This window comes from Mauremys mutica, chromosome 1 (assembly GCF_020497125.1).
Source record: "Mauremys mutica isolate MM-2020 ecotype Southern chromosome 1, ASM2049712v1, whole genome shotgun sequence".
In the NCBI taxonomy this organism is placed as follows: Eukaryota; Metazoa; Chordata; order Testudines; family Geoemydidae; genus Mauremys; species Mauremys mutica.
Genome location: NC_059072.1, coordinates 314,762,467 through 314,787,516, shown reverse-complemented (window position 1 = coordinate 314,787,516; position 25,050 = coordinate 314,762,467). Strand labels below are relative to the sequence as shown.

The 25,050-nt window shown below is 41.6% G+C and overlaps 1 long non-coding RNA gene across 1 annotated transcript in view; it reads left to right on the top strand.

Annotated features, from left to right (window-relative positions):
• The window catches only part of LOC123369927, a 33,593-nt gene extending 8,983 nt beyond the window's left edge, over positions 1–24,610 (top strand). The window contains exons 3-4 of the long non-coding RNA XR_006579191.1: positions 14,534–15,186; positions 24,481–24,610. This is a non-coding gene — a long non-coding RNA (uncharacterized LOC123369927). The remainder of the gene's footprint in view (positions 1–14,533; positions 15,187–24,480) is intronic.
• The last annotated feature ends 440 nt before the right edge of the window (positions 24,611–25,050 follow it).

Genomic DNA, 25,050 nt, shown 5'->3' with positions numbered 1-25,050 from the left:
TCTATCATTGTTTTATTTCTTGTTTGCTCTTCCTAACAGTCCCTTTAGAATTATTTAAATCCATGCAGTCAGACACAATAATATCAAGCAGGTAAACTGAGGTACATATATTCATTACAAATACAGATATCCTCATTCTCCACAGCTGTATCCTGCTATAGCTCTGAATGTGATGTACTGGTACACTATATTAACCTGCACCAGTGGTTCCTAAATTCAGAGCTAAACCTGTTAGAGCCTATGAGGACTAAGATGTTTGCCATAGCTACTAACGGATCTACAGCCACCATCCCAGTATAATTATGTGTGCAAGAAGCCATGCAGTAATTGATGGACAACCATGCAGGTCATCAATGAATCTAGGAAGATGCTAGCACATAAACAAGAACTCAGGCCAGTCAGATAGTCAGTAGAAAGGACATGCATTCTGCACGGCTTTGCTAAACACAGCGCAGAAGACTTCCAGGAGGGGTCAGCATTGTACTTGCCCTCACCTTGCAGGTAACAGAGCATAACCACTCTAATTCTATGCACTAAACTGTTCCTTGTAAATGCTGCTTGATTGGTGGTAAAAGTTTTTTTAAATATATTATTGATGGTAAAAGTTTCACCATTTGTTTGAGTTACTTGGTATTATTTAATAGATTACTCTGTCATGCTGTTTGTAACAAGTTTGTATACTATAATGTAACATACACAGCCTACTGCATTAATTTGTGTATTTCCATTTTGCATTATTTGGTATCAGTAAATTCTACTGATGCAATGAAGAGTTAAGCCCTCTTATTGTTTTACATCCATTTCCTTATCAATGTATACTACAATCATACACCTTTATAAAACCTGCAATAATAATTATGTTCCTTTGTGACTTTTGCAATCAACTGTTGATGAGAGGGAAAACGTTTAACCATAAAACATACTCTGGTTGCCTGCCATAAATAGCAAGCTAATAATGAGAACAAATATGGTTACACAACACTCCTTTATACTAGATACATTGCAACATTTAAAATCACCTTTTGCCCATGAGATTGAACAAGACTGTATTTGCATGCCTCTACTTATATTGTTAGATTTTTATGTAAATTTTAATTCTGAATAAGTAGTTATCCTCAGATCAAGTAAACTGCAGTGTCATGCTGCTAGGTTTGCTTCCTGGTGGGTGCTGCAGCGAGGTCAATCCTATGACATTTCAGTTTGTAGTAGAGATGACCTTATAAGTGCTAACTGCCAAATCTGGGGAGATGCTGAGCACAGTCAGCTTCCATTGACTTCATAGTTTGAGGACATTCAAATATGAAATAACTCAGTGGAGTTACTTTTAGCAAGGGGTTAGATATTCCCTAGCATATTCTATGTCACTGACACACATAGCCAATAGACAATATGCTACAGTTGTTACCACAAGGAGTCTGTGTGCTGTTGATTGCATAAATTATATTACTGAAACCAAGCTGATTAGCATTGCTGTGAGTGATGAGGTGCAAATCCATCCAGAGAGAATATTATGTTAACACAAACCACTGTAAAAGAATAACACTTATCTAACAGAGGCAATGGGTCAGCTGTAACCGAAACAATTGTAGCAAAAGGATGCTGTCACAGTTCATGGGGAACACTAGGGAAGCAATGCATTTACAAATTAAAGGCAAATGAGGGAGCCATAACATTCTGCCTGTTCTCTGGGGGATTTCCTGAAACTGAGGGGTTAACTTCACTATGCTCCTATTCAGACAAATAAAATACAACTTTGCTGAAAGACTGGTGGTTAAGGTTTCAGGACTGTAGACTATTAGGTAAAGCACAGAGTTACTGTAAACTCTTTACTCTAGTAAAAGGAATTTTGAGTGTCCTTTTCATTGGTTAAAGTTTCAAACATCCAATCCAGGACTAAAATCAGCTATTTGTTTGTGGCTTTAGCACTTGTGATTTTTAAAAAGTTGTACCTGTTGGTGAGAGTGTGCCCTAAAACTACCTCAGCAACCAATCTGTCAGCTTCAATAACCATCAACAAACCAATTAATGTATGCCTGCCTTGTTTACTACAATGCAAGTGCCATGCCTTTCAAAAGGTGTCAGATAGCATGGTAATTTTTACAAATGAGCTCTGCATTCTGAATAGTATGGGAAACTCAAAATACATCTCTAGCCTCAGTGATGCTCTGGAAACTACGGTCCAAATTTTCAAGTCTGGGTGCCTAAAGTGAACACCTCTGAAAATATGGCTATTTATATTTTAAAACCTAAATACGGATTTAGATGCCTAACATTAAGAACTGATCTTTTAACATTTTAGCCTAAAAACACCAGTATAACTGACTTTTAAATTTATCATTGTTTATACCTCTTGCTCTGCTCAGTTGCAGTGCAAACTGAGACCACAACATTTTTACATGCAGTAGCACTGTTTCTCCATTCAATTATACTGATTTTACACTGGTGTGACTTCAATGACATTAGTCCTGATTTACATCACTGTGCATGAGAGGAGAATGAAGTCAAGTGACTAAAGAAAAAAGCACATATTACTAAATTTCTAGGCTGTAGCCATCATAATAGACATTCCCACAATTTGAAGATTCCAATCTTGTCAGTGATTGACATATTACCATAGAGCAGTGAATTTATCTAGGCTTCCACTTAAATGACCAATGTTTGCATACAGGAGCAAATCCATGCCTGCTGTAACTACACTGAAACCAGCGGAGTTACACCAGATCTGGATTTGGTTCACTACATGCAGCTCTGTCTTCAGCTCTTATATAATATCACTGTATTCAAAGGTCACTGATCATAACTTCTTCAGCAACACTGCTTCTAACAGTAATTTGGGGGGAATTGGATAGTGTTTGATATAGTTTTTCTCTTATACCAAAAAAAATCAGTCGTTTAAGTTATCCCATTCCTTTCAGTGACAGTAATAGATTTAGTAAGCACTGTGCAGTCAGTTTGATTGGAGAGAAGGAACAGCATTTTTATTAACTTAACAAGCACTCTGAGTCTCCTAAGGTTTCTGGAAATGTCTACTTCACATTGTGCATATTCCGCTTACCACAGGTATTAACGTAGCACTCCCTTACTAGTAATGTGATAGCTATGATTACATAGAAGCATTTAAGTTCCCTTAAGCTCCATTGAAAGTCCTAACCTTAATTGATGTCATTGTTGAGCTTATTAACAATGCCAAACTCTGTAATCATTTTCTGTTATGAAACATACACCTAATGAAATGATATGTGTGATATGTGCAACTATCACAGCATAACATACCTGCCACATCAACCAAAACAGTCAACAGTCTTCTGAGCTGCATTGGCCTTTGCAAACAATACGCTTACTGTGAAACATGCCTTAGATAGTTAGGGTACTCAAAGCACCTCATAAAGGAGGATACTGGGGCTGTAGTCATATTGTAATGAACCTGCTGGCACTCTTATTCCACATCCAGGCAGCAAAGGGCTCCATAGGCCTTCCAGCACAGGAAAGGGAAGTCCAACCTGAGGTCTGAGGAGACTGGGCTCAGACAGGCCTCACAGTGAGCTACAGTAGCAGGCAGCAGTCTTGGGAGCAGGGGTTGGGGCTTGAGAAGGAGGGCCTGAAAGCTGGATAGAGGTACGCATTGTTGCTGGCAAGTGGCCAGTAGTAGCTGCTGGAACAAGAGCACATAGATGTGGCCTGCAGGTGGGAGGACAGCATGGGGTAGTTACACTGGGACATAGTTACTTTCATCCACCTGGATGGGACTGCTCCTAGGCGCTGGGTTGGGAACTGTTGTGATTATCTTTTTTTTTCTTCTTTCTTTTTGTGTGTGTGTGGAAGCCAATAAAACAAATGTATCTAGGATATTTGCACCATTTACTTCTGGCAGCCCCAGTAAAGGAATCCTCGTATTTATTTGAACTTTGTGACTCTTTTCACTGGGAGCACCTACTGTGCTTGCCTCTGAGTTCAGCCAGACATCTAGGAAACTGGTTTACCACAGCATGGCAGAAATGCCCTGCAGTTGGGTACATTTGTAGAACGGCTTATATTGCATTGCTTTTCTGCCCCCTGAGGTTAGGTATCCAACTCCAGTCAGCACTTTTCACACTTTGGGGCTATAGAAAGTTCCTTGAAGATAGCTAGACAACAATACAGCATCCTTTGCAGATGCCAGAGAATGATGCATGAGCCATTTAGATAGAGAAGGTGACCCCATGTGACTCGTGTAGTGAGGATGGTGATACTAGCACTAAACAGCTGGTATCAGGGTCCCTGCTGTGATTATGGAAGGAAGCAGTTTTTTAATGTAATTGATTATTTTGAAACGTGACAGTGATATTGATACCTGGAGAGCCTAAGGCCTCTAAGGGTGTTCTTATTTTGCCTAATAATATCCTGAGTTGTCAGGACAGATGTAGATGCTGACAAACACAAGGACAGAAAATGGAGCCAATGATGAACATGGTAACACTCCTATATTTGAGCAAGGCATCTGCTATGAAATGCAAGTGTGCATATTTTTCATCAGTAGGACTGATATACTATGTAATGCTTATATGGTACAAGGATTGTCTGTGTGGTCTTCTGTTACATCGTTTAAAATAGGGAAGGACAGGGCTTTATCTTATATTTTAAGAAAATTCTGTGGGATATTTCCATCATCAGAACCTGTTTAAATGAAATAGACACTCTTACACTCTGAACTTTGGCCTCAATCTGTCAGCTTTTCCCCATGCAACACCCAGTCTGGACGATTGATCGTATCAGTGTGAATGTGAAGTCTGTGTAAAATAGATAATGTCTATGTCTCCTTATCTAATGTATACCAATGAATGGTGGCTTGGTGTCTCCTGTTACATTTGTTCCCACATAATGCTGTCTAAATGTTTGATCTTGTATTGCGATTAGGGTAATTAATAATGAGCGAATTCAGTATTTAGTGAGTGTTGCTTTAGCTTCATTAATATGCTCCCTTTCCGTTCATTTGATTCAATATTTGCTTGCAATGTTTGCAGTGTTCTCTCTCTCTTGGAGGCAGTGATTTGGCTTTTAAGCCCTGTCCTTTTTTTCTTTCTATTATGTTACCCGTACTAGAACTTGCTAGACTTGTTTTGCAACAACATAGTTTTGGTTTTTTAGTAAAGACTTTTAATATAAATGTGTTAGATCCTTAATGTTTTAATTACAAATGTTTTATCCTACCTCCAATTCAACCAGTTTTCATCCCTTACCTGAGAAAGTACCCTGGGTCTGCAGAGTGATCTCTGCAGGACCCAGAAGAAGTGGGGATGGATGATGCTGCAGTAGTATCTGGCAATATAGGAATGAGGAGATTAGCGTTGGGGCCTGGTGACAATGATTCTGTCCACCATAATTTTAATAAAAGCATATATATTTGAGACCTAGGGATAATTTCAATTTAATGTAAATGTCTTAGATGGTAGTAAAGTCTTTATTATAGCAGGGATTTCAATCTCTGGCCGCAATGACTATAAAAGCCATTTCACTGTATTTATTACTGGTTCCAGATGCATTAACTGAAGCCTAATCTCTGAAACTGAATTGATGGTCTCAGTTGTCTAGAGTCAACAAATTACCAAGGCTCATTGTTTAGTGTACCTAAATAGTCACATGCTATCTAATGCCAATAGCACTTGGCTTTTTGCTCCAGTTTAGTGAACTATAACTGCATCAGCATTTCACAGTGATGAGGTCACAGTTAACAGTACATTGGTGGTAAAAAGAGTTAACTTTGTTTAAAAGGTTTGAAAGGATGAAGAACATTTTATCAGTTTTAGATAATGATAGACAGAAATGTGTTTCATAATGGAAAACTGCACCGGTTTTGTTCAAAACATTGGCAGAGTGCATAAGATGTGAAGCATTTCTTTCTGGCTATTTGGAACTAAGATTTCAATAGACTGAATATTTCTGAGGGTCCCAATATTTGGATATTGGAATTTATAAAATTATGCATTGGTATTCCTCCTGTGATCCAAGGGTGAAATCCTGGCCCCATTAAATTCAATGGCCATTCAATCTGAATTGAAGTGAATTGGCAACTGTTTTATAGTATCTTATAAATGCCTGACAGCATAAGAGGCTGGAATAAAAAAAAATCACGTTCCTCATTGGAGATGATCTGGTCTGGCTCCTATTGAAGTTAATAGCTTCCAGCTCTATGATGCCCCAATGTCATTGAAGGACTCTTATTCTTAACCTTATAATGATTTTAAAAATATTTATAGCTATGTACCTAGCAGACCGTACATATCAATTATACATTCAGATGATAATATGGAGTTGTTAGAAGAAAAAACAATATTGTATTCTTGAAAATAATCTGAAAATCATGAGATGCAAATTAGTCACTAAAATGCGTTTTTGGTTTTCTTTTGTTTTTTCCCCACCTAATTGCAATGGGTGAATCACCATATAGCACAATTTCAAGACTTAGCAAGAAGGGACTCTGTCTGTTGTACTTGAGAATTGCAGAAGAATCTGAAAGTAATGTGAGGTGATAGAGTACTAGGCACAAGCTGAGATAAAGACAGAGGGTAATATCTTGGCTCCACTGACCTCAATGGCAAAACTCCTATTGACTTCATTGGGGCCAGGATTTCAGCCAGAAGGGGCCATATGTCTTGTAGTAAGTTAGTACAGAAATAGACTTGGGTGGATGAAAAATGAGTAAGCGGTAAACAAATTAAGGGCAAAAGCAGCTGCTTGAGCACACCCACTATATGAATGAAAACACCTAAATGGTGTGCTCCTATCACTCAACCTATGGCAGTAAGCCTGCATAGAAAACAATCACGGGAGGCTTAGAAGATGCTGAAGGCAGAATGTGGGAGAAGTTGAGGCCAAATACAGTTAATTTTCTTGCTACCCACACATCAGATGTCTCTACTATATTGAAAAACATATTGCAAATTACTGCTCTGCTTGGCAGCACTAACTTGCAAAAGCAGGCTATACACCTCATTGTGGGTCCAGTTCTGGTGCCACATAAATCAATGGGAGTTTTGCTATTGACTTCATCTGGAGCGTGACTGAGGCTATCTTATCAAGATTTCACCATCTCTTGTAGTATACAGACCTTTATACAATTGTTATATATTCTGTTAATTATTTATTTAATCATTTATTTTCTCTACTGCCTCTCTAAAGTTCTCTCTTCTCCAAAAATATAAAACACACTATTGAAATAATGTATTTTTTCAGTACAGTATTTCATACAATAGGAGAGCTAGAATTACTACTTAGCAGTTACAGTGGTTTTCTTCAGTCACTCTCAAAGCACTTTGTAAAGGAGAGTAAGTACAATTACTCTATTTTAAAGATGAGGAATCTGAGGCACAGGGAACTGAAATTAATTGTCCATGATTAGACCATAGATCAGTAATGGGGCTGGGAATAGACTGTGTTTTGTTTCTTAGTCCAATACCCTCTCCATGGGACTTGCTGCTTCCCATGTGTAGAGGTGAATGTATATCCAAGATTTAGGGATATTTCTCTTCTAAATCACCTGTTTCTGGCTCCCTGGTCCCAGAGAGATACGGTGTGCTAGAGCTCTAGGCTATGTTGCTTTTCCGAAGGCATCACCGCAGGCACTGGCCTGACACAGTATGCTTTTTACCACGCTTGTTGTACATTCATAGATTCTAAGGTCAGAAGGGACCATTGTGATCCTGTAGTCTGGCCTCCTGTATAATACAGCCCATAGACCTTCCCCAAAATGATTCCCAGAGCATATCTTTTAGAAAAACATCCAAGCTTGATTTAAAAAATTGTCAGTGATGGCGAATGCACCACGATCCTTGGTAAATGGTTCCAGTGGTTAATTATTCTCACCAGTAAAATTGTATGCCTTATTGCCAATCTGAATTTGTCCAGCTTCAGCTTCCAGCCATTGGATCAGGTTACACCTTCCTTTGCTAGATTGAAGATCTAATGATTAAATATTTGTTTCCCATGTAGGTAATCAACTCACCCCTTAAACTTCTCTTTGTTAAGCTAAGTAGATTGAGCTCTTTGAGTCCATCACCATACGGAAAGTTTTCTAATCTTTTAATGATTCATGTGGCTCTTCTCTGAATCCTCTACAATTTATCAACATTCTTCTTGAATTATGGACACCAGAACTGGACACAGAATCCCTGCAGTGGTTGCACCAGATATATTCAAGTTGATAGGGTGTGTAGAAATTCATCCTGGGGTACTTAGGGAACTTGCTGAAACAATCTTGAAATTGCAACAAAGAGTCCTGTGGCACCTTATAGACTAACAGATGTATTGGAGCATAAGCTTTCATGGGTGAATACCCACTTGCGTCTGACGAAGTGGGTATTCACCCATGAAAGCTTATGCTCCAATACATCTGTTAGTCTATAACAGGGGTCAGCAACCTTTCAGAAGTGGTGTGCAGAATCTTCATTTATTCACTCTGATTTAAGGTTTTGCGTACCAGTAATACATTTAAACATTTTTAGAAGGTCTCTTTCTATAAGTCTATAATATATAACTAAACTATTGTTGTATGTAAAGTAAATAAGGGTTTTAAAATGTTTAAGAAGCTTCATTTAAAGTTAAATTAAAGAAAAAAGGATTGGGCCCATACAAGCAGGCAACCGCAGTTTGAGGAAGTTAAAGAAGGAAAGTTAAAAATTAACTCTGTAGTTATTGGAGGAAATTAAGCAGTAAAACTATATACAAATATTAAAAGAAGGGGTTATGAAAAGAAATATCTTGGTTTCTTTGCAGTCATTCCTTTAGGAGTGTCTGTGAATAATCCAGGCAAGAGGTTATTTAAGTAAAATCATTTTACTATAAAAAATAGTCAAGTCTGTTAAAAAACACGTATGGTGGGTACAATCTTTGTTTTATAATAAATTGGTGTTGTTTTGGGGTTGTAAAAACAAACAAAAAGAAAGTAGTGTTAATTTTGGTATTTAATATTTGATCCTTAAGGTAATTTAATGTGTTATAAAATTTTGGTACGAGATTTTGAATCTGTTTTGGTAACAAATAGCAAATAGAAGCTATAGTAAGTACCCCACACTAAGCCTTAAGGTGGCTCTATGCAATCAACGGTTACGTTGTCAAAGGAAAGCCAAAATGGATTGTGTTTTCCATTTAAAAATCAACATGTATTTAAGAACAGAAGTTAAAAGATAAAAACCATTAAAACCTGACCTGTCTATAAAAAATATACAGGACATATGGGGAGTACTTTGAGTAATTCCTCAGTTTTGCCTGCAATCAGTAAGGGTATTTATAAAGAAAAATTATTTAGATTAATTTTATGTTTAAATGTTGTAATTGTAAGTATGTGTTAGTTTTAGTAAAGTATTTTCTTGTAAAAAGACAAATGCCAAAACTGCTGTAAAACTTTGGCATAACTGTGAGTAGCAACAGTGATTGTGAACTTAATATACTGGACACATTGTAACAAGTTATGTGCAGCTTCACAGATCTAGTATGGTCACATGCCTTTTGAAGGCCACTCCCAATTGAAAGGCCAGATTAAGCTTTTATAAAATTTGTACCAGGGCACCTAATGCAACTATCAACAGTGCCCTGCTGGCTTTGGCTCAGATGGACATTCATTTGATAAATAATACAATGCTTAATTATTGTAAGAAACTAATGAAATGTGTTAGGTCTTTTTATATACAGTAGTTCTGCTGCTTGCTGAAACCAGAAGGCTGGATCTACATGGAGGTCCACCGGTGAGACACTACTCTGGCCTCATTCTGAAAGACCCTTATCAAATCCTGTTAATTGCCAACACCGCTGTGAAGTGTCAGGAACGGACTACCTGCCCATGTTTCTCACTGTAATGGCTCTCCGACTGATGATCGGTTTATCTTTCCTTCTGGCGTTGTTGCTCCTTCTAGACAACAGGAGTAAAGGACAGGGTAAAGATGTGGCAACTTTTCCTTTGTCTGCTGACAGACCCACTGAGCCTTTGAATCTTACTAAGAACACAACCTTTCCACCTGAGGACATAATAAAGCCTCCTAGCAAGCAAGGTGATTGTGCTAGCAACCTCTCCCTTGCTGCCTCACTGCCGGACAGCTAAGTGAATTAAGACTACGAAATCTCGAAGAATAGCTTGCGGAAGCTAGCCAAAGCTACCTGAAAATGAAACTTGTAGTGTTCCTCAAACTCTCCTCCTTAATGAACTTAGGGTGGGATGGGGCTGATGGAGCAGCTGGATGGTCGCTCGGTAGCGCCCAAAACTTTGTTGCCTTGCTTTGCTCATGTGCCTCATGGTTTGGCCCATGTAAGCAAAGGAGGGATAAACTGCACTGGTGTCACGACACTAGTAGTACACAATAGTGGTAAGCCAGTCCGGACTAACCGGCAGCTCACCCCACTCTGTGGGGCCTGTCTGTGAATATCTGGATTGACTTTATCAACATGCCAAACGGTTGGTCATATAAATATGTGTCTGTATAGTCTCTGGATGGATTGGAGCCTTACCTTGTGCAGAGGCTGCCTCCATCACAGTAGCAAAAAAATTGTTTAGGGATTTTTATTCATAATTCGGTCTCCCTGTTTCTATAAACAGTGACCAAGGTATCCACTTTATGGGTCAGGTCATGCAACAAGTCCACAAGGCTCTCCACATTGAGCAGCATTTACATTGTGCTCACCACCCTCAGAGTGCGTGGGCAGTGGAATGGGAAAAGGGGAACTTACAGACAAACTAGCCAACTTGTGTAAGGAAACAATCTTTGAAATAGATGCGTTTATGATAGGTAGATTAAATGCTAGTTTCTGGAATCTGCCATGATACTCATGAAAAGGTCCCCTTTGCTATTTGGTTACCTATTTGGTAAATAACCAAACGTATATCCACAGAACTTGTCTGTTTTCCTGCCTAGAGGCCACCCCTGTAGCAAATAACATCACCTGTACCTTTTACAGTATTCTCCCTCTCATACTACAAACCCAGAGGCATCGCAGGAAAATATCCATGTATATAACCAACAGTTGTGGTATAGCCCCTATAGAAAAGAGACCCAGAGGGATTCAAATGAACTATACTTAATGCCACGTTAGGGACTATCAGGTTTACTTTACGGTTAACTCACTCTCAAATTGCCGCTATCTATCCAAATTGTTCCTAAAAGGGCCATTTAACTAATGTTGCAACACCTTTGGAGTCACAGGTCCAGGAAAAGAAGGAATATCACTGACACATTGTGGAAAAGGGCCCACAGTGCTGTCTCCGCTTGGAGTATTTGTAAAACCTAACAACATAAAGATAGATTGGACCAACTGGAAAAGTATACCCAGTCTTATTACTGGGGCGTGGTTAACTCAGGCGTAGGTGGAAATGGGTGAATTGCACGTTATTTCAGCCCTTAGTTCTATGACCCAGAAGGTATTAAAAGAGGTGGTATTAAATATCACTGATGCTGGGAAGGCATTGCAGTGGGATCTGGCATGTTTGGGATTTTCTGGGTGACCAGCTAATGGCCATTCAGAGTGATCTTAAGCACCAGGCGTGGCCCACGGCCCTTACAGACATCTCAGGAGTACCATCTGACCTGTGGTCATGGAGGCATAATTGGAATTCTCTGGGCAAAACTGTGTGCATTCACAGTGCTCCTTCCAAGCATATGGACCAGTTAAAGGAAGTGTGAGCTTCCACATACCGAATCCTTCCAGGCCCGTGGGAAGGTTGTATATGAGATTGGGTGATTCACCAAGACCTTTTGGAAATCAAGCCACCTGATATGCCTAGCCAATTAATAGTTAGTGCTCCTACAACAATATTTGGATTGGGATAGGAAACCAATGGATGCTCTCGCCATTAGAACCCCCACAGCTTCAGTGTGTATGTAAACTGAAGCCAGGAGAAGTGATCATATTCAGTTCTGTTAGAAGAATATAGAACAAGAAACTATCCTGACAGGACACCTGCTTCTTTAAGCTAATGATAGTTGTGTGCTTGTAGAGACCACTATTTACAAGACATACATTTAATCTCACCACTGCTGCATATTTAATCTCACCACTGCAGTCATATTGAATTGGCCTAGAAAGAGACATTTTGTAACCAGCCCTTTAGGCTTAGATACCCTTTAATTGGACTACCCTAGTACCTGACTGGTTCCAGAATTTGTTTGCAGTCTTACCAGTAGTACAAAAATTTCTGAGCTTCAATGGCAAAGTCACATATTCCAGAATATATATCAAAATGAAAATAATGCTTTTTATATAGCCTATAGGGTTTCTATTTTGTGTACTAAATATGATGTTTTGTGTTGTGTAACTAAAACCATTTAGTAATCCCAACCCCATTGTTTTATTGCCATAGAATTGTTATTGCTTTTATTATTATTGTTTGGTATGGGGTTATGTTATTGTTGCTTTTGTAATGGATGCATTTATCATTGCTTGCCCAGTATTAACTGCTTGATTTAATGCATAAGAGCATGTGAAGCTAATGATTGTTAATGAACTTTATGGCAACAGTTGGAAAGAAGGAAAGCCAGAAGCGGTGATGAATGTGTATAAGGATAAGCAGGACAAGAAGGAAATTACGGTGGGCTTAGAACTTTGACTGGGCTTTTAGGCCTAAACTTTGGATAAGTCTGTTTTCAGGCTGTTTTGGTTCAGCTTGTCTCTGTGTATAAGGGGAGGAGAGGAGGGGGACAGAGTGATGTAAGAGTGATAAAAAGTTGCTTCTGTGTGTCAAAAGGTAAAAGGAGTCTCAGTGGAAAGTTCCCAAAATGGAACAGTGGCTTTTCTGTACAAAGGGCATGTGGGGGCAAACAGATGTGGTCAGGGCCCCAAAAAGAGGAACTAAAATTGAATAAAGGGTAACCAGAATATCTGTTATATTATGACAGCTGAGCTTGCTTTTGGAACTACAGAAAAGGTGGTGAACCAGTTAAACCACCCCACGGCCCTAACTAGTTCTTAATCGGTACCATGAAAATAAGACCGGATCTCTGGATAGGACTAGGTAACCTATGGACATTATGACCCTTAGAACCCCCTCATCTCCAGTCCATCTGAAAGCTTAACCCTGGAGAAATTGTTACTGATCATAATCATGTTTGTTAGGAAGGTAACGGCCACATAACAACCCTTGCTTCCCAACCTCTTATCCAGGCCAATGATAGCTGCGTTCTTGTTAACTCAATTGTTTTACAGGACATTATCAAAACCCTCTAGCCCTCCATACCTCTAGGTACATATACTGGGGCCTTTCCAAAGGAGGGTTGTCATTATATATTTGTTTTTTATTATTGTTGCTGTAGAGCTTGTTGTCCCTGCCCTATATTTGCTTTGTTTATGCCACTTTACTAAGTGGCCCTTGTTCCCTTGAGGAAATTAAATCCCTGTCTGTCTGAAATCCTGGAAGCACCCCTATAAAATTAGCCTATAAGTTCTGGAGTCCGGAACTTAATAAATATTCACATTGAGGAAGTTGATGCCATTGGCATCAAAAGGAGGGAAATGTTAGGGATTTTAAGGGGTCCCACTTGCCCCAGACTGTGTCCCGCTTGCCCCATGTTGAATTAGCTGAGCATAATTAACATTAGGCCATTATACGTCAGCTTGATATTAAGACATAGGATAGCTGGTATGGCATAATCGAAAGGCCAACAGGAGAAAGGGGAACCAACGCCTACAGATAATTGTGAAACATGGCCTAGTATAACAACATATTAGCAATGGAAAATTAATAAAGGGTCTTGTACAATGTAGCCGCACGTAGGTGGGCGCAGTTGGGAGGGGGCCCATGTAGTTGGGAGGGGGCTTGCTGTGCAACTCTATTGGAAGCAGTTGTATTGGGCAATTTGGTAAACAATAAGGCGTTATTAACAATTAAGATCCAGACCCCCACCCATAGGGTCAAAAGCAAACTGCATCCTAACCCCTGCCTTTCAGGCCCAGGCCTGTTAGCAAAACCCAATTGCTATATAGAACAAAGGTTAACTTCTGCAATTCTTGTCTGTCTATATCAGGGGCACGAGGGGGGGGGGGTGATGAAGAAACCAGAGAAAGGGGAACTGAGGGAAGCTCAGCTAGAATGCTGAGCCTTATCCAATGCAACCGCAAAGGAGGGGTCTTACAGGCAGACAGACTACCAACGAAAACTGTCAAAGAACAATAACAGGAAAAACCAAATAAGGAAATCTAAGTACGTGTTAATTTGCGGTTTTAACCTTTATAAGCTTGGTAAAATTTGTAACAGGCAGAGGGAAGCTTAACCCTCTCCCTGCATGCATGCTTGTAATAATAAAGGTGCCTCAAGGCTGTGTCTAACCCAAAATTCAACAGTGTGGTCAATTTTTCCACAACACTATTGTTGTATGTAAAGTAAATAAGGGTTTTAAAATGTTTAAGAAGCTTCATTTAAAGTTAAATTAAAATGCAGAGCCCCCCAGACCGGTGGCCAGGACCCGGGCAGTCTGAGTGCCACTGAAAATCAGCTCGCGTGCCGCCTTCAGCACAAGTGCCATAGGTTTCCTACCCCTGGTCTATAAGGTGCCACAGAACTCTTTGTTGCTTTTTACAGATCCAGACTAACACGGCTACCCCTCTGAATCTTGAAATTGATAGTAATTGTCTTTGAGCATTCACGAAGGAGAAGTGAGGCCCCTGAGGACTGGAGAAAGGCAAACATAATACCCATCTATAGTAAGTCAAAGTGGCCTCCCTCTGAATTGGAGAGCGAGGCACCTCTACATGCCCTCTGGTGGGCGGAGCCGAATATGTCCCACCCTCAGCACAAGAAGTCCTGGGACAGGGCAGGGAGTATAAAAGGCGAGCCCTGAAGCTCAGTTGGGGCTGGGCCACCGGAGGGAGCAGACGTCTCTTCCAGGGAGCAGAGATCTTTGCAGGATCCCAGATTAACCCCCAAGTGGAGCCATGCGCTGCAGTTAGAGGAGAAGGACAAGTATCCTGAGGAGCTGCCAGGACCATCATCAGATGAATGTCCTGAAGAGTTATGGGGACTGCTGGCAGCCGAGTATCCTGAGGGGACAGAAGATCTTTGGACTATGGAGCCCTACACCCAGACTGTGGTAGGAAGTAGCCAAGGGGAACCAGACTTTAGTCCAGTTCTGCTGCTGTAGAGCGAGTCAGCGTGTTTTGGGAGGATCCCCGCTGACCCAAGGGCAGACCCATCTGCCACTGTTAAGGCCCTGGGCTGGAACCCGGTGGAGTATGGTAAGCCAGGTCCCCCTGCCTGCTCTGCCACTGACCCCACCTCCGGGGTGGCGGCCAAACCCCCTCTTTTTGGCCAGAAGGCCTGGGATGTGTTCTGGGCTCGCTCCCAAACAGAAGGCTGTGGAGTCATAGACTGTGATCTGCCCCACCCAGAGGGACAGAGTTCCCTTACAGACTGTTAATTACTGTTTGCCCCAGACAGGTGGCTGCAAGCTAAAGACTTTTTGTGGCTCTGCGCCGCCCAGAGGGCAAGAGATTCCCCTATAGACTGTTACTAGCTGTCTGCCTGTAGTGAGGCGGAGTGGCCTCCCTCCCCAGTTGAGAGTGAGGAACCATGACACCATCTTTAATAAGGGAAACAAATTGGTCCTGAGGAATTAGAGACCAATCAGCCTAATTTTGGTACCTGGGAAAATACTGGAACAAATTATTAAATAATCAGTTTGGAAGCACCTATAAGATAATAGGGTTATAAGAAATAGCCAGAATGGATTTGTCAAGAACAAATCATGCCAAACCAGCCTAATTTACTTCTTTGACAGGCTTACTGATCTAGTGGATGGAGGGAAGCAGCAGACAAGATTTATCTTTATTGTAGTAAGGCTTTAACACAGTTACACATGATATTCTGATAAGCAAACTAGGGAAATGTGGTCTAGATGAAATTACTATAAGGTGGGTGCACAACTGATTGAAAGACCACACTCAAAGAGTAGTTATCAATGGTTCACTGTCAAGATGAGAGGGCATAACTAGTGGCGTCCCACAAGGGTCAGTCATCAGTCCGGTACTATTCAATATTTTCATTATTGATTTGAATAATGGAGTGAAAAGTGTGCTTAGAAAATTTGCAGATGACAGGATTAGAAGTCAAAACAACCTTGACCAATAGGAGAATTTGGTCTGAATTCAACAAGATAAAATTCAATAAAGATTAGTGCAAATTACTACACTTAGAAAGGAAAAATCAAATGCACAGCTACAAAATGAGAACTAACTGGTAATACTGCTGAAAAGGATTTGGGGGTCATAGCAGATCATAAAATCAATATGAGTCAACAATGTGATGCATTTGCAAAAAAGACTAATATCATTCTGGGGTGTATTAACAGGAGTGTCATATGTAAGACAAGGGAGGTAATTGTCTCTCTCTACTCAGCACTGGTGAGGCCTCCGCTGGAGTACTGTGTCCAACTTTGGGATCCTCACTTTAGGAAAGATGTAGACAAATTGGAGAGAGTCTCAAGGACATCAACAAAAATGATATAAAGTTTAAAAAACCTGACCTATGGGGAACAGTTAAAAACACTGAGCATGTTTAGTCTTGAGAAAAGAAGATTGAGAGGGGACCTGATAATAGTCTTCAGACATGTTAAGGGCTGTTATGAAGAGGATAGGGACCATTTGTGCTCCATGTCCACTGAAGGTAGGACAAGAAGTAATAGACTTAATCTGCAGCAAGAGAGATGTAGGTTTGATATTAGGAAAAACTTTCTAACTATAAGGGTAATTAAGCTCTGGAACGGGCTTCCAAGGGAGGTTGTAGAATTCCCATCTCTTGAGATTTTAAGAATAGGTTAGACAAACACCTGTCAGGGATGGCCTAGATTTACTTGGTCCTGCCTCAGCATTGAGGTGGGGGAATGGGGGGGATGGACTTGATGACCTCTCAAGGTCCCTTTCAGCCCTATATTTCTATGATTCTATGTTGTATCAGTTGCTTCCACACTAATGAGTAAAAAGTACAAATTATTTCTGAAAGTATAGGATTAAGTTCATCTCACATATAATCAGGTGCAACTGTTTTAAAGTTGATGGAGTTGCAGACATTTATACCCAGGGATTTTTCCCATCATCCAAAATAAATGCTACTTCATTTAAAAAACTAAACTTTCTGATATTTAGGAAAAATTCTTTTTCTCAAATTACAGCTAAAGTGCATGATTTTTCTATTTCACTTCATCCTGTTTATCCATTCTGATTTGGCATTATGCACAGGTATAAATGACTACTTCAGATTTTTGGAAAATAGAAAAAAGTTCACAAAACTGTCCACAAATGGTGAAATCCAACTCTATGCCACAGGCCAGCACAAGCTGTGGAAATTGTTGCGAGGGGATATTGTGAAGGCCAAAACTATAACAGGGTTTAAAAAAGAACTAGATAAGTTCATGGAGAATAGGTCCATCAATTACTATTAGCTAGGATGGTCTGGGATGCAACATCATGCTCTGAGTGCCCCTAGCCTCTGTTTGCCATAAGCTGGGAGTGACGACAGGGGATGGATCACTCAATGATTGCCTGTTCTATTCATTCTCTCTTATGCATCTGGCATTGGCCACCATCAGAAGACAGGATACTCGGCTAGATTGACCATTGGTATGACCGCTCTTATGTTCTTACAGAGTCTGGGTTTCATTTAGCCCAATTTTGAAAATTTATGTGGACTGAAATGTGGCATAGACCTCATGCTGGCCCTGTGCACAATTTTTTCACACACATTTTGTTCCTCCTTTGCATCAAAATTTAGTTTTTGTTTAAATTTTCCAATCAGCTATACTGACTGCACAAAGTAAAAGGCAATGGAGAATCAGGCCACTCGGATGTAACATACTTAGCACTTCTATTATCCCTTGTATTACATATCCTCTCTCTCTTAACCTGATGAGTCAAGAAGACTCACCTCATTCTTTAGATTTGATTTTCTACGAAGGAAGCCTCATTCATGTTCTGATACCTTTATTGGATTCTCTTAATTTTATATCCCAGAGAAAGCACTCCATCTGCATTGTAATATATGGAAACTCTCTGCTTACGCTTCAATTACAAATGTCAATTTAATTTGCAGGGTCTGTTTTTGCAGCTCCCATGAACAATCATGCTGAGTCAGAGCATTACAAAGGCTTTAAGTTATTGGGATGTCTCTAATACTTCTTCTTAAAAAGGAAAATGACTATGCTTGAATTGATATCCAGTTGTGTGTTACAACTACTCCTGAGTTGACCGAAAAGTAAAAAATGGGTTAATTTAGAGACACCTAATTGCTAAGATTTTCCCCTGACTTTTTCACTTTACACTCACATTTGCATTAGGGGACTATGATTGAAGATTTAAATGAAGCTATTTTCTTAATAAAATTTCACATAAACAGATGTTTGCCCCTAGGAACTGTTCAGACAACAGAATTTATATAAGAAGTACACTTAACATCATGAGCACCCAAAATAGAGTACTGCATTAATTATCAAGTTTTTTGTCTCATTTCTCAAGACAGATTATTGCATTCTGGTTTCTTTTCTGTTGCATATTCTGTTTTCCAGTGTATAATTTCTGAAATAGAGGAATTAACCTTTGATAATAAATGTTTCACTGAAAGGACCTGGAAAACTGTAAATGTTTACCCAGAAAATCACCTGAGACTATCCAAGGCTTTAAAAAATGTTAATTTATACAGATCTGAAATACTCAATTAGGCTCATGCTCAGAACTGTTTCCTCTGAAAAGAACTGCCTAACATCTGTTAAGTCAACTATTTCTATTGCCAGGGATCCTGAGTTTGTCGTTTATGCTTCTGTGATTGAAATTCTTAGTCACTCATAATCATCTGTTCTTCTCACTCCCTATCCTTTTCCTTTGGGTCATGACTTTTACTGGACAGGGGCTTTTATGAATCAGCAGTTTCTCAGTAAGACAGGAAGTAAAACAGTTTATTTTTTGTTGCCTACTGGTTTTCAACGGTGTCTAGATGTCCAAGGGTCTGTTAATCCATTTGCATGTTCCCTCCACTTGATCTGCTGCCATTAGCAGTAAGGAGAGTAACTAAAATTTCCATTAATCTGCTCATTCCTTTTCTGTGTGACAGCATTTGTAGGTCAGGCTAGGAGCTTTTAATTTTCATTAGGGGAAACAGTTCCCGGAAGAAGCATTAGAGACATGTGTAAGAGGACAGTTGGCCTCCTACTAAAATTTCTGGGATAGTTCATTGGTCCCCTCGCCAAACCAGGAGAAAGGGGAAGGGGCAAAGAGGAGTCAGTAGCTGGACTGACAGGACCTCTGGCCAATCAGAGAGCTCTAGAACAGTGCCTTTGGGAAGTAGCCAGTACCCTAAGTCAAACTAATTGACCAGTCAGCCGGGTCAAATCAGGGAGCCCCAGCTCAGGTGCTGGCCTCGGTATCTGCTGGGGAAAGGGGGACAGGAAGAGCAGCACCAAGTGGGGTGTGGGAGCAGTGGCTGGAAGCCAGGAGTAGAAAAACAGTGTGAGAGGCCAGAGGAGAGCTGCATACAGACACAGTGACAAGTATAAATGAGAGCCTAAGAGTGGAACAAAGGGGAAGGTCAGTGAGGACAGTGGAAAACACACTGTGAACAAGGAGACAGACCCAGCAGGGAAGAACCCTGAAGAAGGGAGTGAACAACTGCACTAGAGAAAGAAGGGGCCTATAGAGAGTGGTTACAAAGACCCCAGTTAAGGAGCGTAAGAGGAGCAGCAGGGAAGGAGATGAACTACGAGAGCTTAGTAACACCCACCATCACCACCATACTGCCCTGAGACCAGCCATGCGGGGAGCCGTGACTAGCAGTGACCTGGAGGCGTTCATAGCAAGCCCTGAGTCCATAGAGAAGGCGGTGAGTCCTGTGTGGTAACTTCAGCTGGTTCTAGAGAGGCTTGTCCAGTCCAGTCCTGAGGCAAAGACTTGCATGGGCTGTCCATAGCCTTAGACAAAGGCAGCCCCATCCTTGCTGTAGGCCGGTGAGGCCAGTGCTCAGAGGAGATCTTTTTTTCTTTCTCTCCTTTTCAATTGACCCTTCAGTACGGGGTGGAGGGGGAGGCGTGAGTGGGCCACTTCCCTGGTGAGTACTCAACCAGCGCATTCACCCGCTTGGGAGGCGGGTCTTCTTTGTTCACTAAAGTCCACTGTGGAACAACATCTAGTGACCTTTAGAGCAAAGGTCTTTGTTTTAGGGGAAGATTTGGGACTTACACAATAAAGAAGAAAAGGGGTGGTCTGGAAAACTCCTGTGATAATTTGTGTGGAACTCTGAGTGAAGCCATAACCCAGAGAACGGGGCATTATCCTCATCACACACCCCTGCTGACACTACCAAACTGAAGAGCCAAGTTTCACCACCCCACGGAAGAGAGAGTTACTGTTTAAAATATGTGTGGGGGAAGAAGCGAGGCAGGGGTTATATAGACAGATAGAGTAAATAGTTTAGTATGTCTTTTCATCTGGGAACTAGTGTCAGGATTGCTTTAGTATATTTTAAAACCTTTCAACTGCTTAGTATATTTTGAAATCTGCTAACAAGTTTTCTTCCATTTTTAAGCTGTTCCTGAAAAAGATAAACTGTTTTTTTTAATTTGGTGTTTTCACAGGCGCCGACTTTTCAAAGTGCTGGGGGGTGCTTCACCCCAGGCTCTGCCCCAGACTCCACCCTTCCCCAATGCCCCACCCACGCCCTATCCCTACCCTCCAGTGTATATATCACTCCTCCCAGTTTAGTGTCATCTGCAAACTTGCTGAGAGTGCAGTCCACACCATCTTCTAGATCATTAATGAAGATATTGAACAAAACTGGCCCCAGGACTGACCCTTGGGACACTCCGCTTGATACCAGCTGCCAACTAGACATGGAGCCATAGATCACTACCCGTTGAGCCCGATGATCTAGCCAGCTTTCTATCCACCTTATAGTCCGTTCATCAAGCCCAAACTTCTTTAACTTGCTGGCAAGAATACTGTGGGAGATCATATCAAAAGCTTTGCTAAAGTCAAGGAATAACATGTCCACTGCTTTCCCCTCATCCACAGAGCCAGTTATCTCCTCATAGAAGGCAATTAGGTTAGTCAGGCATGATTTGCCCTTGGTGAATCCATGCTGACTATTCCTAATCACTCTCCTCTCCTCTAAGTGCTTCAGAATTGATTCCTTGAGGACCTGCTCCATGATTTTTCCAGAGACTGAAGTGAGACTGACTGGCCTGTAGTTCCCCGGATCTTTCTTCTTCCCTTTTTTAAAGATGGGCACTACATTAGCCTTTTTCCAGTCATCCAGGACCTCCCCCAATTACCATGAGTTCAAAGATAATGGCCAATGGCTCTGCAATCACATTTGCCAACTCCTTGAGCACCTTCATGTTGTGTATTTGGTTGTCATGGTTTTTGTTGCTATGGCAACTGAGTTAGATTATTATGGGTTAGCTCAGCCGGTTTCAACCAGCTGAGTGAGCTCTCTGTATATCTGTAAATAAAATGGAGGTTTTGGTTAGCTGCCTGCTCTCTGGCCTCAAGTGATTGCTTCCGACACCGGCTGCCCCAAGGATATAACACTTCAGATGCAGCGCATCCGGCCCCCGGGACTTGTGCTCGTCCAGCTTTTCTAAATAGTCCTGAACCACTTCTTTCTCCACAGAGGTCTGGTCACCTCCTCCCCATGCTGTGCTGTCCAGTGCAGCAGTCTGGGAACTGACCTTGTTTGTGAAGACAGAGGCAAAAAAAGCATTGAGTACATTAGCTTTTTCCACATCCTCTGTCACTAGGTTGCCTCCTTCATTCAGTAAGGGGCCCACACTTTCCTTGACTTTCTTCTTGTAGCTAACATACCTGAAGAAACCCTTCTTGTTATTCTTAACATCTCTTGCTAGCTGCAACTCCAAGTGTGATTTGGCCTTCCTGATTTCACTCCCGCATGCCTGAGCAATATTTTTATACTCCTCCCTGTTCATTTGTCCAATCTTCCACTTCTTGTAAGCTTCTTTTTTGCATTTAAGATCAGCAAGGATTTCACTGTTAAGCCAAGCTGGTTGTCTGCCATATTTACTATTCTGTCAGCACATTGGGATGGTTTGTTCCCGCAATCTCAATAAGGATTCTTTAAAATACAGCCAGCTCTCCTGGACTCCTTTCCCCCTCATGTTATTCTCCCAGGGGATCTTGCCCATCAGTTCCCTGAGGGAGTCAAAGTCTGCTTTTCTGAAGTCCAGGGTCCATATTCTGCTGCTCGCCTTTCTTCCTTGTGTCAGGATACTGAACTCGACCATCTCATGGTCACTGCCTCCCAAGTTCCCTTCCACTTTTGCTTCCCCTACTAATTCTTCCCGGTTTGTGAGCAGCAGGTCAAGAAGAGCTCTGCCCCTAGTTGGTTCCTCCAGCACTTGTACCAGGAAATTGTCCCCTACACTTTCCAAAAACTTCCTTTTATGTGTGTGTCCTTTTAAACAGTTTAGTTCAAGATAAAACTACTGCCCCAGTTAGGGATATGTTACTTAGTGGGAATCTATCTACTAAGTGGGTGGGGGCACTTCACCTCACAGATGGATCTGACGTGGGTAAAAGGAGCAACTGGGAAGGAGGTACCATGACGAGAGGGCAAGGTGATTGGGAAGCTCCCTTGTCATAGTCTCCAGTGTTCAGGCCGAATCCTGGTGTCTCAAGAGCAGCTGTGACATCCCTCAAGAAGCAAGAGTAATTGGGTTGCGACTTTAAACCCAATCCCCAAGTGTTCTGGGGACCTAGCAGACGATGCCTTGCTAATGTAGCCTCACTAGGTAAATGAGGGGAAGGGAAGTTCCTTGGAATTACTAGTGTGGCACCCTTTCCCCACAGGTGGGAAATCATGCCCAGTCTGTTCCTCTGGGTCATGCCAGGGATGGTGAGAAATGGTTTGCTTCTTGTCCCACTGAGATAATTTAGAGTGAGGTAGGGTCCCATTTTACAATCACTCTGCTAAACATCAAAAGCCAATGACTTTACAAGGACATTGGTTTTATATCTCATTAAAACAATTTATAACAACACATCAGGCTGCCTGCCTCGCTTAATTGCCCACTTCAAACCTTTTATGCAAAGCAATCTAACCCCCAATTGCCCACTTCATTTCAAGTGACCTCTTCAGCTTAACAATCTGTCCCACCTTGTATTTAGCTCAGACACTCTGCTTCCTTCCCCAGACCTGAAGAAGAGCTCTGTGTACCTCAAAAGTTGGTACCTTCCACCAACAGAAGGTGGTCCAACAAAAGATATTATACTTTGTCTGTCCCAAAGGATTGATGTCATTTTCTTCTGTATAACAATAACTTGCTGTTTCTGTTTTTCTGGTATATATGTACTTATATAATCAATTATTTTTTCAGCTGTTTCCACAACTCCACTCCCTCTTAATTACCTGTGCAAACATAGAGTTCATCTGTGCCCAGCCACTGCATGAATGCACAAGGCAGGGAAAGAGTATGCAAGGAGCTTTCTCTTTCCACGCTGCCTCACTGAACAGCTGCACACCTGGCGCTGGACACATTCTTCTTGTTCCCCTCAGGCTATGTCTACCCTTAAAATGCTACAGTGGCACAGTTGCAGTGGCACCACTGTGGCACTTCAGTGTAGACGGTACAGTGACAGGAGGGTTTTTCCCATCACTGTAGTTAATCCATCTCCTGTGAGGCAATTGGTAGGTCGACGGAAGAATTCTTCCATAGACCTAGCACTGTCTATACCGGGAATTATGTTGGCATAGCAACACCTCTCAGGGGTGTGGATTTTTCACACCCCTGAAAGACATAGCTATGCCAATATCAGTGCAGGGCCTGGACAGCTCAGTTGCTGGCTGGAGCCAGAGGAGGAAGAATGCTGTTCCTGGCTGGCTGAGGAAGCTGCGGCAGCTGGACAGAGCAGTCGCTGGTTGAGACCAAAAGGAGTAGAAAGCTGGGAGACTCCACAGGTACAGAGACTGAGGCAAAACCCTGCCTAAGTAAGGATAGGACTGTGAAGTACTCCAAGCACAGAGGCCTGGGAGAGAGAGCCTTGACAAGAAGGGCCAGAGACTGTTATAAGCTCTGTAGGTGAAGGGGCCTGTGAGAAAGAACCCTGAGAGAACAGGACTGAGAGACTGTTACAGATTCCTTAGGCACGGAGGTCTGGTAGGGACCCTGCATAAACAGAGAACAGGCCAGATGGGACAGAGTGGGAAAAGCTGATGGGACAAAGTGGGAAGAAGCCTAGGGAATGCAGTCATAGACAATAGTAAAGGAAACAGCAGGTGGCTGCTAGTTGTAAACTCCCTGTGTTGGTACTCAGAATAGTGGACGGGCCTGGGTTCCCCCCCACTGGCCACAGGCAGAGTGGCCAAAGGCCAAGGAGGCAACAAGTTTCTTTTTGAGCCCTAGAAAGGGGCAAGTACTTAACTAAGTCCAGAGATGGGACTGAGGAACTCGGGGGGGGGGGGAGGGGCGGGAGGGGATCATTTTTTGGACTGTATTACCCCGGAAGGGATTTGTTTTCTGTTTGTTTTACATTCAGACTGTAAGTGTCTCAGCTGGAGGGCTGAGTCACTGAAAACCCATCTGAAAAGAGAAACTGCCAGCAGAGAGCATCACAAAAGCAGAGAGTGCAGGAACATACCTGGCCAGTAGGAGGCACTTACAAGAGGTAAGTGGCCACAACTTTACAGTGTTCCTATATGTCTGACTGCCAGAAGCTCAGAGTGGATGATAGAGGATGGATCCCTCAATAAATTGTCCTGTTCTGTTCATTCCCTCTGAAACATCTGACACCAGATACTGTCAGAAGACAGGATACTGGGTTAGAGGGACACAGTATTTGGATTCTGCTGTTTTGGAAGTATTCGTACTTGCATGTTATGTTACATTTCCAGGAAGGAATTCATCCTTCTGACTGCACTGTGCAATATTCTAAAGCCATTTTTACACCTGTTGATAATTTATGTTTACTTAGAATATGTGTTAAAACATCAAAACTACATCTGAGTAGTACTGATGTTCTGACCTCAACCCCAAAGGAACAACAGAGAAAGAACTGTTTGACAGATCTTTAACGGAATTCTCCATAGGATGCTGTATTGAATTTAAT